Raw genomic sequence first — 16,017 nt, forward strand, 5'->3', positions numbered from 1 at the left:
GTGGTCCATTGAAACGGACCTCCCTGGATGGTCATAATACCAAAGCTCTCTTACACAGATGGATGTGGTTAGGCTGAGAAATTGAACAGGTGCTGATGATTCCACAGTAACGATCCCTTGTTCTTCAGGTGTTTCTTGTATCTGAGTCTTACTTTAAGGCCAGGATGATTTACTGGTGGAAACAAGACCAGTATTCTGGTTTTCAGTCTCAGTTTTGCCATGGAGAAAGCCTTTGAAAGGCAATGTAACCACCATCTCTACTGCAATTAACATTAAAGAAACTTTCAGATGATGCAAAAAGCTACACCAGTTTCTAAGAGTGCTTTCCCCTGCCTTATCTGATTTTATTTTCTTGTCTGTAAATTAGGAATGCTTCTAATTTACCATAGTGGTGGCCTGAAAATGGTCAAATGGCTGCAAAGTGAAGCTGCTAGTGCTACCATATGTTTTTTATGATGACTACTGTCGAGATTTCAACATTGTTTTCAAAGTAAGCTCATGCATACTGGTAATTTTCACAGATCCCTTAAGGGAGCATACTGTGCTTCTAGAAATCTCACCTATGGTCCCTCTAGGACAGTAGTTCTCAAACTTTTGCATGCATCAAAATCACCTGGAGGGCTTATTAAACTACTGATTGCTGGGAAGCATCTCTAGAGTTTTGATTCAGTAGATCTAGAGTGGGGCCCAGTAATTTGCATGTCTAGCAAGTTCTCAGATGATGCTCATGCTACTGGTCCAAGGACACTTTGGAACCACTGATCTAGGAAATGCTAGAGATATATTTGTTGGGGTTATTATGACCATCCAGTGAGGTCCATTTCGAAGGGCCACAGCATTGAATGAATGCCATGAATATGGTTTTGTCCTCTGGGTAACGTGGATATGGACAAACAATCCTCGGGTACACTCTTTGGAAAAATAAAAGTACTAGTTCAAAACATTTGTTGTAAACTATTAAATGCATCTTAATACCAAGTCCCTAGGGTAATGAAATAAAGATCATAGAATGTAGGTGGGGTGGAGGTGGCAGATGGAGAGGAATATTTGTAGGTTTAAGACTGTTTTAAATGTCAGCTCTTCAGTATTTTTTAACCAATCCCAGAAGACCATGCAGCTGAAAGGAAAGACAACTGACAGAGAGGAGAAACAATTCTAACAAGAGCTGAAGTAAACAAGGATGCATTTCTTTATCTCTCTCTAGTGGAAAATATTCAGTAGATCATAAGAATTATAGATTGTGCTATCATCCAATTTTCAAAAATAATCTGAATCTGTACAATTGTTCCATTTTTCTCAAGATGAAAAGAGAAAGTTATTTTCTGCTCAATTTTTCTTTGTAAAAATGTTCTTGTATAAAAGTCTGAAAAAATGAAAAGTGTTATCCCAACTCTTTTTTTTTTTTTTCCCCAACTCTTCTTAATGTATAGGTGCTTCTTAAGGGTACAGTTTCACAAGAGTCACAAAATTTTCAAGTGGCATCAAATTTCATATTTTTTCATAAACCGCCCTTGTAATAATACCTAGAAACAACATCTCTGAAAAGTTAAAAGCTACTCCTATATTTTTATATCACTTATTCTCAAAATACCTCTGGGAGGATGCAGGCAAGGTATTATTAAACCCATTCTACAGGCAGGACAACTGAGGTCTAGACTGCTTGCATCACCTAGCAAACTAGTGGGGCAGAGTCTGTTATTACACACTTGTTTTGGGATTTTAACAACCTTCGTTCATTTTAAAGCCACATGTTATGTACTATTAGAATAAAAAGTGTTCTATTTTTGAATCAAAGCTTTGTAAAATGCCAGGTTATTTAATCTTAACTGATCTTGGTGAGCTTTTTTTCTTACTATTAGCACATTCTTATTAACTCTTTTCTCTGTTTTAACAAAATTACATATACCATTCTCATTTTTATAATGATATTAGTTTGACTTTTTCTTCTTATGAAACTGTGACAATTTTAGAAAATATTTAAAATAAAAATATTACAAATAAAAATAACCTATCATCCTATTACCCAGAGATGTCTACCAATGCCACTTTGTGAACATCCATTTATTTTTCTATAAGATCCTTTAAGATGGAAAAGGATTTTAATACTTTTATACTAAAAATATATGCTGAAATTCTTTCTATGGTATGAATACTTCTTACGACCTTCCTTCTGATAAATGTTATTGAAGTACAGCAGACATGCAGAAAAGTAAACAAACATCAGTGTACTGTTTGATGAACATTCACAAAGTGAACACACCCATGTATCAGTCTGAGACCAAGAAAAGAATACTGACAGAACTCCAGAAGCACTCCGTGCTCTGTGCCCATCTCTAGTCATGAGGCATTCCCAAAGTTGTCCATTAGTGATTTTTGCCTCATTTTAACTGGATATAAATGACATATAGTATATACTCTTTTGTGTCAGGCTTCCTTTGTTCACCTTTGTGTTTATTAGATACATTCATACACAAACCCTTCTTAGTGGCTGCACAGTATACTATTTAATGGATTACTATGATTGACTTCAGCATGAAAGCTCTTCTATGGGACAATTAAGACACTGTGAATTTCTGTCATAAACAATGTTGCTATGAGCAGCCTTATTGATTTGTTCACATTCTTATACAGTCTGTAGGATAAGTTCCTAGAAATGGAAATGCTGGTTGTAAAGATATCCATGATGTTAAGACTTTTGATGACTATTACCAGCTTGTCCTTTAGAGTAGTGAAAATATACTTCCACCAGTAGCATGGGAGAGAGCCTGTTTTCCAATATCTTCTCCATCAGTTCATGTTACAATTTTCTTTAATCCTTGAAGTTCTGATGGTTTCTGGTCTCAGTGTTCTAGCGCTATTAATAGCAATATTTCTCAATTCAAATCTTGAATTATTTCAGAGAGACAAGGACCAGCTTTTCTTTTTAAAGTTAAGTTACCTTTATATAATATGGTATTTGTATGCTCCGGACATTTTGTTTAGTGTATTACTCTGCAGTTACTAATGCTTCTTAAATGCTAACAGACATCATGATGTAGGATTCCTCGAATGTGTACAGCCTGACCTAGCTAAATATCTCACTTCTCAAAAATGTATTGTTCCAGGGTGTGAAAGGAAATATAAATACTGTGTTCTTTATGTCTGTATTTTAATCGCTTTCTAGTCCCTTAAATATAGAGATTTACTAGTCTAAGTAATAATTACTGCCCCGTGTTTTCATAACTTGAATGTTTCCTTCCCTAAAGTCTTTTTTTTTTTTTGCCGTACGCGGGCCTCTCACTGCTGCGGCCTCTCCCGTTGCAGAGCACAGGCTCCGGACGCGCAGGCCCAGCTGCCATGGCTCACGGGCCCAGCCGCTCCGTGGCACGCGGGATCCTCCCGGACCGGGGCACGAACCCACGTCCCCTCCATCTGCAGGCAGACTCTCAACCACTGCGCTACCAGGGAAGCCCCCTAAAGTCTTTTTAAAGAACTTTTTTCTTATTCTGAAAATAACATTACTGTGTGAAAATATAGATAAGTCAGAAGAAAACGAAAATCATCTGTATTCCCTCTACCCCATTGCTTGTTTGTTTCCTATGTCTCACTGCAGTCTTTCTGTTGCACATTTATAGAATTATTTTTCACAAAAAATGAATTGTACTGTACACGCTGTTTTGTAACCTGCTTTTCCTTCTTAATATATCATAGACAGTTTTCCATCCAATCATTTCTTGATCCAAATAACATCACTCACTCAATTAGTGTGTTATATACTCACATATATTCTCTTCAGAGTGCTTTGTAATCACCAAACTGTAAAGAAGGTGAAAGTTCCTTCTTCTTGTGGAATTATCTGGCAACTACTGTGTTTAGTGTTGAAAGAGTCTTGGTATCCTGGGACCCAGGGCGCCCAGGTGAGAAGGTGTTTATTGATGTGATTCTCCAGGCTCTAGCCCATGCCCCACACCCCACCTCATTTTGCTCCTAGCACCTCTGTCTGACCAAAAGGAGAAGCAGCAATCCACCTTCTTGACTTTCAAGTACATTTCAGTTTCCAGTCATGAATCCTGAATGCAGAGATCTGCAACTTTCTTGGATCTCTGCTAAACAAGCTACTTTTGGGAAGCAGTCAAATGGCAACATTTGTTTCCCAAAGCGTCACTGTTGTTTTAACTTCATTTATAAGCATGCCATGCTTATCAATTAGGAGTGCTGTCTCCACTCATAAAATGTCTAAGCTGATGGTACAATGGTTAGTTAACTTAAAAAATAGGCAATTACTGTATAAAACATACGGTTTTAAATTAAATTACTTAGGATTTGGAATGGGACCAGTAGTTTTCTAATTAAATGTGGGTCTGGGGGGCAGGGAGCTTATTACTGTAGTTCTATAGCAGCATAATTATTTTCAGGAATATTCCTTTCTAGTTAACCTAACAGAAACTAGTGTATATTTTTAGTTGTTTTACTTTGTATACTTGAACAGACAATCCAATGAGAGACACTGACTCCCTGATTTAACTTTTTGCCCAGAAGAAGAGAGGTAACTTATAAAACTTGGCTTCAGCCAGGGGGAAAAGAAGCTCTGTGAAGATCAACTACGATTTATTTACCAGGCCCAGTCAATGTTCGAGTATCTTACAGGGTGTTAAGCGTGACAATATGTGTTTGAAAAGTTTGAATACACAAATCATTAGGTCCAGAACTAAACTTGAGATGAAAGGTCACTGCTTTTTTCCACCAAGCCATCTAACCTCTAGTTTAAGCACAAGTATAAAACCATCTGCTTACCAGGAGGCCCAGGAGCTCAAAATCCATTAACACCATATGTATCAACAGAAGTGTGACTTCAGAGCCTCAACTGTTTTCAGTTTCTTCATCATTATCTGCCAGAAACTTAGCTGGGATGCTTTCCCTTTCCTTCAAATGCATTGAATTTCAGTTTAATTATGCAAGTCCCTTTCTTATTAAGTAATTACACACATTTTTCTCACCTGTGTGTCTATATTTCAGAACTAACTGCTTCATTTTGTTGAAAATTAACCAAAAAGGGGGAAAAAGGATTTTATTTTCAATTTCCCTTCTTCTTCCCTTGGGGAACTAACACATCTTTCAATACATCACAAGATAAAGATGCTGACTCAGTCTCTTAAATAATCCCTGAAGTCTCCGGCACAGCCCTTAATGAGACAGAGTTTGCTGTACAAGAAGTTGTTTTATTAAGTGAGCGAAAAATAACTTTTCCTCCTCCAAAAGTGCCCTTAGTGAAATAATTTAAGTCTGAAGCCAAACCCTCCTATACTTATCCCAAAACACAGGGAAGGTCAAACAACACAATTTCAAAATGACAAAATGGCTACTTAGTTGGAAATCATACTTTGGAAATCTCACCCAAAATGGGAGGTTAACTGTGGTCAACATATGAAAGTAAAGTGCTCGCCAACTGGAAAAAAAAAAAAAAGACAAATCAAGCAGATCTTCAGAGAGCAAGGAAGAAAAAAAGTGGGAAAACTTCTTATACAGTTCATAATGATTGTGCCTTATTTATGTGGATGGAGGTTTTGTCCAGATAATCTTTCGCATTTGTGGCTTACAAAACATAAGCATTTTTATATCAATTACCTCATTCAATCCTCAAAACAACCTTAAGAATGAGGCAAAAAATAAATTACCTCCCCCAAATTACAGATATGTGATCTGCAGTTCAGGATTATTAAATGGCTTGTCCAAGGTTCTATGTGGTTGGTCAGTGGTACATGACCACTGACTTTGAATAAGTCCTGCCCTACTGCCTTTTTAAATTAACTGACAGAAGATTATTTATAGTATAGAGGTTCTTCCCACGCTATAGTGACTCAGCTGTATCGGTGGAACAAAGGGAGGTTAAGAATTATTGGCATATATATTCTACATAAAATGTTAAATTCAAGTGGTTAATTTCAGCCTGCTCCAACCAAATCTTTCAAAGATGCTTACATTCACACAGTAACCACAGATATTTAAGTTCCTCTTTTGTTTATGGCGACACTGGCTGATTGAAGTTTCACTGATTTGTCTTTTTACCTGCTGGCAGAACAATCCAATGGCAAAACAGCAGGAGGGGAAGGGAAGAAAATAAAATATCTGTATATTTTGAAAACTCAAAAATAAAACTTTGATATTATGGATTGACTATGAAGTAGCATCACCCTGAGGATTACTTATTGATCTACTAGCTGACTACCAAGGAGTCTCCTAACTTGTCTTCCAGTCTTTTCTCTTCCCTGCTTCCCTCAAGCGTATAAATTGGGGGCAGATTATTCCAGCTGTAGTCACTTTGTGCAAACGCTTCCATAAGCTGGCTAAGAAAACATAAACTCTTCACCCTGGTATTCAAGACCTCTCCAAAGTAATAATACCTATCATTTATTAAACACCTATTATAGAACAGACATCTCAAAACGATCCTGGTAAATGTATGATTAGGTTAATTTTAGAAGGGAGAAAACCGAGGCTGAGGGAGGTTAAATAACTTTCGCTAGGTTGGGTATTTATCCAGTGGTGGCACCAGTGTCCCAGCTCAGGCCTGCTTAACTCCAAAGTCCAGCCTGCCGGTCTAGATTTGTTTCTGACCACTAGGCCATACGTAGCCTAAATTAACACTAGCCTGCGGTGCTAGTTTGCAATCGTTCCTAGCCCTATCACAGTTCTGTGCTGTTGTGGCGGAGTTTTTCCACCTGGAATGTTCTCCCCAATCCTACTGCCTATAGAAATGTTAGTTCTTCAGGATGAATCTCAAACATCACTCCCTCTCCTTGAAGTCTTTGCTGAATCTTATCTCCAGCGACCTCTCACACGTAAAAAAAAAATCTCCCTCTTCTTTGAATGCTTTTAGATTTTTGCATAATTCTTCTGGCACTTACCTTCTTCTTTTATTGTGGCTCTTTTCCTGTCCTCATGAAAAGTTTGCAAGCTTCTCGAAAACAGGAACTTGGATTTATTCATTACTCATATCTTTATATCCCTAGCAGAGTTTCCGTGTAGCAGGGATTCAGAGCTTCCGAATATAGATTTGTGATGTTGAATAAGAAACACTGCCTAGTTGTAGCCCAACCAATGAGAAGCCTCCATACTTTGGACTCCCAGCTTCCACCAATGAACTCTTTTGTTATTACAGCCCTGCCCAGCTACCTCCTTTTCCCTATAAAAGCAAGTTCTGGATTTGACTAGGATCAGCTGTAGTTCAGAAACGTAGGTTGGCAACTTCTTTGGCTGTTTCTGAATAAACTTGCTTTTGCTAGTAGAAAAAAAGAAAGGAAAAGAAATACTACGTAGAATGTACTGTATGGAAGACACAGTTTCTCAGTCCACCTCAGGCCGGGCCTGGGGTCCTGCGGCTTCCCCTCAGGCTCTCTCACACGCTCTCTGTGCGGACTACGAACCCCTCAGAAGCCCCTGGGCTTGGGGCAAGGGGGACTCCTCCGCGGCTGGTTCCCGCCAGCCCTAGTGCGATCAGCCGGTGTAGGCGGCAGGGTCGCCCTGGGAGACAGCCGGCGCTGGCGCCGCGCCGAGCGGGCAAGGAGGGGCCTCCCCGGGCTTGGGCCCCGCCATGGCCTGGAGCCAGAGCTGGGACGCTCGGCCGGAGGCCCCGCCGACCCGGTTGCCAGCCCCCATCATGCCTTGGACGTTTTCAAGGGTCCATCAAGAAGACCCTGTCGGTCCCTGCTACAGTGGTACCCGGGCCACTTCCTGCAGGAGAGGCTGAGCCTGGAGCATCTCAGCTTGGACCTGTACCAGATCCCTGGGTCCCTCGCCGAGGTCCCCCGTGACAGAAAGGTAAGAGCTGCTGGCGACCAGCTAAGGGGGGGACTCACTCCCCTCTTGAGGGCGATTTGAACGAGTGTCATCCAGGATTGGTGATGTTCGGCCCCTCCTTTGGAATAGTTTGGATCCAAGTATGGCAGGACTCAGAAATGTGTGAAAGTGTTGTTTGATCTGTTTCTAGCAAGTGTGCACCCCCAAATCACGTGTTCTAGAAACGTTAACAGGGGTAATGGAGTCTACATTGTGGCGGTCAATCGAGTCACTGGTTTGTGGGGGGGTCCGTGAAGCTGGCTTAAAGGGGTCCATCCATGGAAGGTGACCACTGCTGCCCCTTGTAGGAGGGGACGCGGGGTTCTGTGCAGACTAACCGTATTTCATGGGATGAGACTCCGTAAATGTTATGGAGGACCTTTGGGGGTGTCAGAATGCCTAGGTATTCCTTTATTTGTTTGGGGTTGGTTACTTGCGCGCCGCCGTCTCCGTACAGCGTTTGCAATCTGGAGGAAAGTAGGTGAAGGCCTTCTCTGCTGGTTTGCCTGCTTTTCCTTGATGATGTTTATGAGACCAGCCTGTGTGTGGAATGGTTGTGTGGCCCTAATAGTGCTGTTGGGTTACGCCTGTTTGCTTCACGTGACAAATCCTAAAAGCGGGGATTGCAAAAGCACTGAAGTTGCGGTTTTCAGACATTTAAAAACCTGTTTTCTACTTGTCATCCAGAGGTTGAGTGGTTTCGTCTTAATAGGTGCTTCATGTACAGTTCACCTCACCACGTACAGTTGTACTTGCATTTGTATGTTCAGTGCATAGTATTTTACTTCATGTGTATTCAGCCTTGAGTTTCACAAGATTGGACCGGCTTTCCCACTTCCCCCAACTCTTTATTCCACTAGAGTCTGCTGCTTACCATTGAATTGGTTATACCATTCTGAAGTTATTACTATTCTAAAAGCATTTCTACACAGTTTCCATTTAGGAAATCATAAACATAGGTGACTTTCCTGTGGTAGTTAGGCAAAACAAAAGGAAGGAAACTTTTCTTAATTTAAGCTGTGTTAAAAAGTTTGTGTTTCTTGGGCTTCCCTGGTGGCACAGTGGTTGAGAGTCCGCCTGCCGATGCAGGGGACGCGGGTTCGTGCCCCGGTCCGGGAAGATCCCACATGCCGCAGAGCGGCTGGGCCCGTGGGCCATGGCCGCTGAGGCTGCGCGTCCGGAGCCTGTGCTCCGCAACGGGAGAGGCCACAACAGTGAGAGGCCCGCGTACCGCAAAAAAAAAAAAAAAAAAAAAAAAAAAGTTCGTGTTTCTTGTAAAATTTATTTTATGTAAAAGTATTTTAACAGTAATGACTTCCTTAGCCATAGAACCCTGAAAAACTCAAATTATGGTAACACCTTATTATGACCCTTAATTTAATTTGTACTGCTCTAAATAAGCATATAATTTTATCAGCAAGTAGATGACTTAACCTTGGGGGAGTACACAGGATAATGGAAAGAGCCCTTGTTTGAGTAGTAGAAAGGCCTAGTCCCATCCCAGGCTAGCCCATGCTGCCACAGTTAGCCAAGTGACATTGGACATAGCAATTCACCTGAGTTCAATAAACATTTATGTAGGGTCCACTCCATGCCAGGTACTGTGTCAAGGTACTGCACTGGTGTAATTCTTACCACAAGTTAGGGATTCTGATGGATATGTTTAAATTCATCGACCTATGAATCTATACTTTTGGAAGAGTTATGAATAGGCTATCTTGAAGGAGGGGGGTTGGATATTTATTAAGTCCTTTTTCGGTTGAATGATGTATGCATTATTCTTTAATGACTTTTCACATTAACCCTATAAGGTGGGTATTGTTAGTTCCATTTGACAGATGGAGTTAAATAATTTGCCTTAAGTCACACAGCTAGCAAATGGTATAGTGAGAATTTAAACCTATCTAATTCCTAAGCCTATTATTTCCTCATTAATCACATGGCTTCAAGCCAAGGAAAGAGCAGTTAATGTTATTGAGCATCTGTTTACTTCAGGCACTGTGCTAGGCACTCTCATTTGTGTGGTTTTATTTAATCCTCATGGGAAATCAGAGGCAGTAATAATTGAATTTTACAGTTTGACTTCAGAATCATTGGAAGAATAACTTGTGCCTGGACCTAATCTGAGGCTTATGTTTTGTTTTGCTCCTTAAAGGTGAGGGATATGCCCGACCAAAATTATAATGTTAAATAAAGCATCCAGTTTAAAAAAAAAAAGTTTTTTTTCCTTTTCTCTCTGAAATCTCCTTCTTCTCTGTTCTCTAGCTCAGTGAAGGGCACCACCAGCCACCCTTGAGCCAGCAAATCCCTGGATGTCATTCTTGACTCGTCCCTTTACTTCACCCCACATCCAACTACAAATTCTGCAAGTGCACCTTCTAACTATCTCTCCAATTCTTCTATGTTGTTTCATCAGCCGTATCACCTGTGCACTCTCAATAAACAAGCAACTCAGAGAAAGTAGGCAATTCGCTCAATGCACTTCTTTACTGGGTTTTCCCATCACCTTTTAAACGAGGCCAATCTTTCTTCAAATTTATAAAACAAATTATAAATAGGTTCCTTAATTTTAATTCCACTTATAACTAGCTCCCTGAGTTTCTTCTCCTTTTACAGTCAAAGTCTTTATTTCCCTCTCACTACCTTCTTCTTAAACCACTTTATCTGGCTTCTTCCCCCACCATTCAGTTTACTCATATCCTCAGCTGCAAGGAGTTTGTTGTGAGCCACTGGGAGGATGGAGTTGCTACTTAATTTTGGTATTTGGGGCGTGGTTGCTTTTGAACATGTTAAACTGGAGACGCCTGCTCAGTTTAAATTGGACCTGCAAAGTTGGTAGCTTATCAACATTCAGAGGCTATGTAAAACCCAGTCCTGGATAAATTCTCTTAAAGCAGTGGGTCTCAATCCTGGTTGCACGTTAGAATCACCTGGTGAGCTTAAAAATCCCAAAGCCAGGCCCTACTCTAGGCCCATTTTACTAGAATATCCAAGGCATGACCCAGGCATCAGTATTGTTTCAAAAATTCCCTGGATTATACTTATCCGGGGATGGAAATAGTCAAAAAAAGAGAATGAATTCCTTCCAAACATTATTTGGCACAGCTAGGACTTGATTTAAATGTAGTTCATCATAATCAGTAGAGAGAATTTTTCACTGAATTTTCTCAGAGGGAGAATTTGTTCCACTGTGAACAATCTTGTCTGAAAACTAGAGTTGGACTTTGATTTTCCAGAATCCTTCCACCCTATTCTCCCAAATTCCTCACTGCTTAAAAAACTGCAACTGTGGGTTGTTCTATCCAAGGGGATAGATAGAACAGAGCAGAGAACACGGATCATTATTCATTCAACGAACATATTTAAATGCTGGGACACTGCGTTTGCTTCAGGAGACTGCAAGATAAGATACAGATTCCACTCCAGGGATGCTCACAATCTAGCCAGGGAAGATAAACTTGTAAACAAATAGGTATAATCAAGTGAGCTATATGGGAGTGTAAAAGTAGAATGGTCAGTTTTATCGGGGTGGGGGAGGGCAGTTCAGGCTTTACACAGGAGGTGAAGCTTGAGGTGCATTTTGAAAGATAAACTTGTTGATATTTGCAGGCAGATAAGGAGAGACTAGGGAAGATAACCTCAGAAAGAAAGGGGTGTAGTAAGTAAGAGGGGCTGGTGGGTTTGGGAAACTGCAGATAATTTGGAGTGGAGAGTGTGTTTGAGTGTGCAGGAGGTGAGGGCCAGGGGTGGCAGAGAAGTGATTAGAGAAATACCTAAAGAGGGAGGGGGATGGACTGTTAAAGGCTTTAAACTTTCTCCAGGTGGCTGCTTCCTATAGACAGTGTGTTACAACATGTGTAACAAGCCGCTGAATGAAAGCATAAGCAGAATTGTATTTTGCAGCAAACCTTAGAAAGATACCTCATATCTCCTAAATTACCGATGCAATGTCTACAAACCAGATGTGATCAAATGGAATCTAGTCATTGCATTTCTATTTAGATATGCAGTTTCTAAGGTGGGGAAATGGGATTATCTCCACAAGAACCAAGCTTCAGTTGTTTGTCCATTTCAGCACATTTCTTCCCTCCTCATTGTCCTGTATTCTTTCTCTCATAGAACAACTACTTGCCCCAGGTGGTCTATTACCACAAGTTTCGGTGAGATAGTGACCTAGTGACTGCCCCTGACTCATTGAGTGTACAGGGCCTGGAGGGCTGTACCTGCCTGAGTATCACTGTGCTGGAAATACAGCCCACTCCCTTCCCCACCCCTCCAGGGCTGCCTAGGGGGCATTGATTCTTTCTGTGCGTTTGTGATAAACTCTGTTGCATCCTAGATCACCACTACCCTAAAAGGAAAGGAGGTTGGTGAGAAGTTACAGCGTATTAGTATTCAATCTGCAAGGAAGAGGGAGGGCAGCAAAAAGGTCTCTTGTTTCTCCACCTGTCGCTCAGCCCCTAAGCTTTGCAGACAGCACTGCAGAGGCAGTGGAAGCTGCTCTGGGCAACGCCTATCCAAGAAGTAAACCACAGGCCATTTTCCAACAGGTAGTCTTATTGTTTAATTCAGAAATCTCCTTGTCATTCTTGGACCCAGACAAGCCTACAACATTCAGCTGCCCTGTGAAAAGGGGGTGCTGGGGGACCTTGCTCTTGAAGGATTATCTCTACCCTCCTTCTGTTTAGAAACATCTGATGTATAGGTCTCATTCCACTCTACTACCATCTGGAAGGCAGGAAACCTGTAGTTTTATCCTCAGTCCCACTGCTTGACTTAGTGAACTTGGCAAGCTACTTAACATTTAGATGCCCATGATAGCTTTTTTTCACCAGGAGTAATACATACCACCTCCTAACTTCTTGAAATGCTGGATTCACTTGATTGGAGCTTTTTGGAGGAAATGGTTAAAATACGTGCCCTTATCAGCTAATTCATATCAAAATTATTTTTTTCCATTCCTTTTGAAATGGAAAAATATATATCTTTCCAAAGGAGAAATGGGCTTCTTTGATATCTATTGAGAATGAACACACCATAAATTGTGTTAACTTTTAAAATATTTATCAATTGCAAAGTAAATGCTTCATTGAAAATGGCAACTTTTCAAGATGATATTTACTGTTCTATTAGTTTCCCAAAAGATAAGGCAAAATAGAATTCTGGGAATACGTCTAACATCCTGACCAAAAGATTTGATCATTTTAAACTATAAATGAAGTCACAAAATGTAATATTCCACTAATATAAGTGACTATTATAGCTCAGAGGTGTTAAGTCTATTTCTTCCTGATAAAGACAGATCCATTTTTGAAATTCCCTTCTTTACCTCTCAGAACATGGTAGTAGTGTTCCTAGAGCTATATAATCAATCTTCTTTTTACTCAGACCAAACTGAAGCTGTTCTTAATGACAAGAAAAGGGGCGGAAAGGAGCCTGTCAAATAGGATTATTCAGAGGAAAGAAAACTAAAGGGATTTAAAATTGCAACCTGTGATTACCTTCTACATCATAAAGGAAGGACTGAGAAATAGAATAACATTTTATCAAAAATATAAATCTAGAGAGGAGAAACAACGTCAGTTTTTTTAAAAAAGTGTTATTTTAACTGCCATGATTACCTGGTAGCTTACATTGCTCAATATGAAAGGTATTATGTAACAGCATTGGTGATGTGTGTATGTGTGTGTGTGTGTTTCCTAACAGCTCTATTCACTATCAGGTATTAAAGGTTAAGGGTAGCATGTCACTGAGGGTGTCAGAAATTGTCCGTTAGGTGACTGATACCTTTTATTTGTCTCAAGTTTTTGCTTAGGCACATTATCAACCATTAGCTGACAAATCTTCAAATAATTGTACAGATTCAGGGATTTTCTCCTGTTTTATAGTTTTAAGAAACTGAAAAAGACAATTTGTCTTCAGTGTCCCGAAACAACCCTTTCTGTACGTTTGTCCTCTCACCTTCCCCTGACTTACTCATGTGCCTAACCGTAGCCTCCATACACACACATATATAAACACATTGCTGTCATAAGGCTAAAAGCCCAGTAATATAGTAAACTGAATATTAAGTCATAGCATATTATTAGGATCTTAATACAGCATCGTCCTTTGCTTTTTAAAAGAGAAAGAAAGGCTTAAACACAAGTGAATTGACCTTCGATAATAGAACATCACACACTATGGCATTTGTATGAAAATAGTACTAATACCCCCCAAAAATTACACTTTGTAGGTGTCCACCCTCTCCTTATGAATAGGGATGGCTTGGTTGCCTTAAGCCAAAACATGAATCAACAATAAAACCAGACATTAAAATTATGTCTCTTAATACTTTGAGTTCTTACTGTCAGACTAATTCACGCAGCCTTCTAAATGATAGTTAGCAATGGGAAAAGCAGATGAAATTATGGAATTACTATAAAGGAGAGGATATCCTAAGGTCATCAGTAGCTTCATGTAGGGTTGTACCTATAATTAGTAGCTGGTAATGCAGCTGTTGGCAGCACATTTTGAACCAACTTTTAAAGTTTAGTATTAAAAAGTTCACTTATATACTCATTACTATGAATCTTGCAAATGTATCCTATAGACTAAGCTATTTAAATATGAGTGAAAACGAAGATCCTGATATTTTAAAATCAAACTTTCTCAAGCGGTAAGTGCTGAAGAGGAGGGCAGAAATTAAGCCATGGAGGAGTTGGGGCAGGAGAAGATCAGGGAGAGGAAATGTACTGTGCATCTCTGAAGCAGATTGCTGCAGAAATTTAGTTATCATGGTTTTATGGGGAGAACTAATTAAATTAATTTGGAAACCCCAAATTAGAAGAAATCAAGCAGATCTACAAATCTTAGTAAAGTAACATACATAAATGGGATGCTACAGGGCTCAATACTATCTCTTTGTATTGAAATGCCCCTTAGGATAGGGTATAATTTCAACAAAAATGGAGTTAAGGGGATGGATGGCTTAGGGAATTCCATAGGGTGCATACAGACTTATATTTTTAGACTGTTCATTTACATAGAGGTCCAGTCTGTATGTGCTGCTAGTGATTAGCCCACCAAGTAGCCAGCCATGGAATGACAGGAAATAGCTTTATATGGCGGGTGGGAAACCTTTATTGTATGTTAATGGACAGCAATAGAGATCTGAGTGATCAGGGAGTCAAAAAACTGGATGCAAGTGAGATGATTGCTAAAGTATGGGTTTCACAACTCTTCATCACCAAATCTTCTCATCATCAACGAAGATTGCAGTTAAAAAGGAAAATCTTAACAGTGGAAAGGAAATCTGGCCCTTTAAAACTATGTGGTGGAGAGCACTGTGCTGTAGAAACACTGATTTCCAATGTTATACGACAGCTGATCATTTTAGTCCCCTTCAACATCATTTTCTAAGACTAAGTGCTCTTAGAACACCACTGGAGGCTGTGTTGATGGTAGACATCCTGTGCATCAAGTGCTTTTCTACTAGTATCATGGTAACATGGTTTGGGGTTTATTATTACATGAGTCTCTCCAAACTACTTGCTTTAACGTATGAGACTTAAGAGTATTTCTTTAATAGCTAACCATGCATGTTCATTCACTCATTCATTCATTCACTTGTCCTTCTGTTCTTTCATTCCGTAATATTTATACACATGGGTGGACATTTTATGTACCTGGTTCCAGTAAAATGAAAAAAGAATGACAGAGTTCCTGTCCCCCAAAAGTTCATGATCATATAGAAAAATATTCATACCATATATATGTGTGTGTATATATATAAATATAACACAATGAGATACGTTATGATTTTGTACAGATTCAATGGGCCTGTCTCTCTCTTTCTGTATTTAAGTATTCAGCTGTGTTCTATTGTTGAGCAGCTGTACTAGAGTTGATATAATTAAACCAGCACGCAAGTCCTGACACTGGTTACTAGTCTTGTAAGCTTGAGATTGGGGTAGAATTTAGCCTCTCTAAATCATTTCACGTCTCAGAGCCCCAGTTTCCTCATAATAGCTAACACTTGCTGATAGTGTAGTATGAGCCAGGTACCATTATATGTTTTACATGTATTAATTTATATAGCCCTCTCAACCAGCCTGTGAAGAGGTTGCTAATATAATCCTTGTTTTGCATATGAGAAAACTGTGGTATATGTAGGCTGAGTAATTCCCCAAGGGTCAGACAGCTTAACAAGGTTTAATAATT

The 16,017-nt window shown here is 39.8% G+C and overlaps 2 long non-coding RNA genes across 2 annotated transcripts in view; one reads left to right on the top strand and one right to left on the bottom strand.

Annotated features, from left to right (window-relative positions):
- The window catches only part of LOC132424311 (uncharacterized), a 233,791-nt gene extending 226,775 nt beyond the window's left edge, over positions 1 to 7,016 (bottom strand). Inside the window, exon 1 of the long non-coding RNA XR_009519196.1 lies at positions 6,885 to 7,016. This is a non-coding gene — a long non-coding RNA (uncharacterized lncRNA). The remainder of the gene's footprint in view (positions 1 to 6,884) is intronic.
- Positions 7,017 to 7,620: 604 nt separating this feature from the next.
- The window catches only part of LOC132424312 (uncharacterized), a 155,894-nt gene continuing 147,497 nt past the window's right edge, over positions 7,621 to 16,017 (top strand). Inside the window, exon 1 of the long non-coding RNA XR_009519198.1 lies at positions 7,621 to 7,797. This is a non-coding gene — a long non-coding RNA (uncharacterized lncRNA). The remainder of the gene's footprint in view (positions 7,798 to 16,017) is intronic.

The sequence above is a fragment of the Delphinus delphis genome, chromosome 4 (genome assembly GCF_949987515.2).
Source record: "Delphinus delphis chromosome 4, mDelDel1.2, whole genome shotgun sequence".
In the NCBI taxonomy this organism is placed as follows: domain Eukaryota; kingdom Metazoa; phylum Chordata; class Mammalia; order Artiodactyla; family Delphinidae; genus Delphinus; species Delphinus delphis.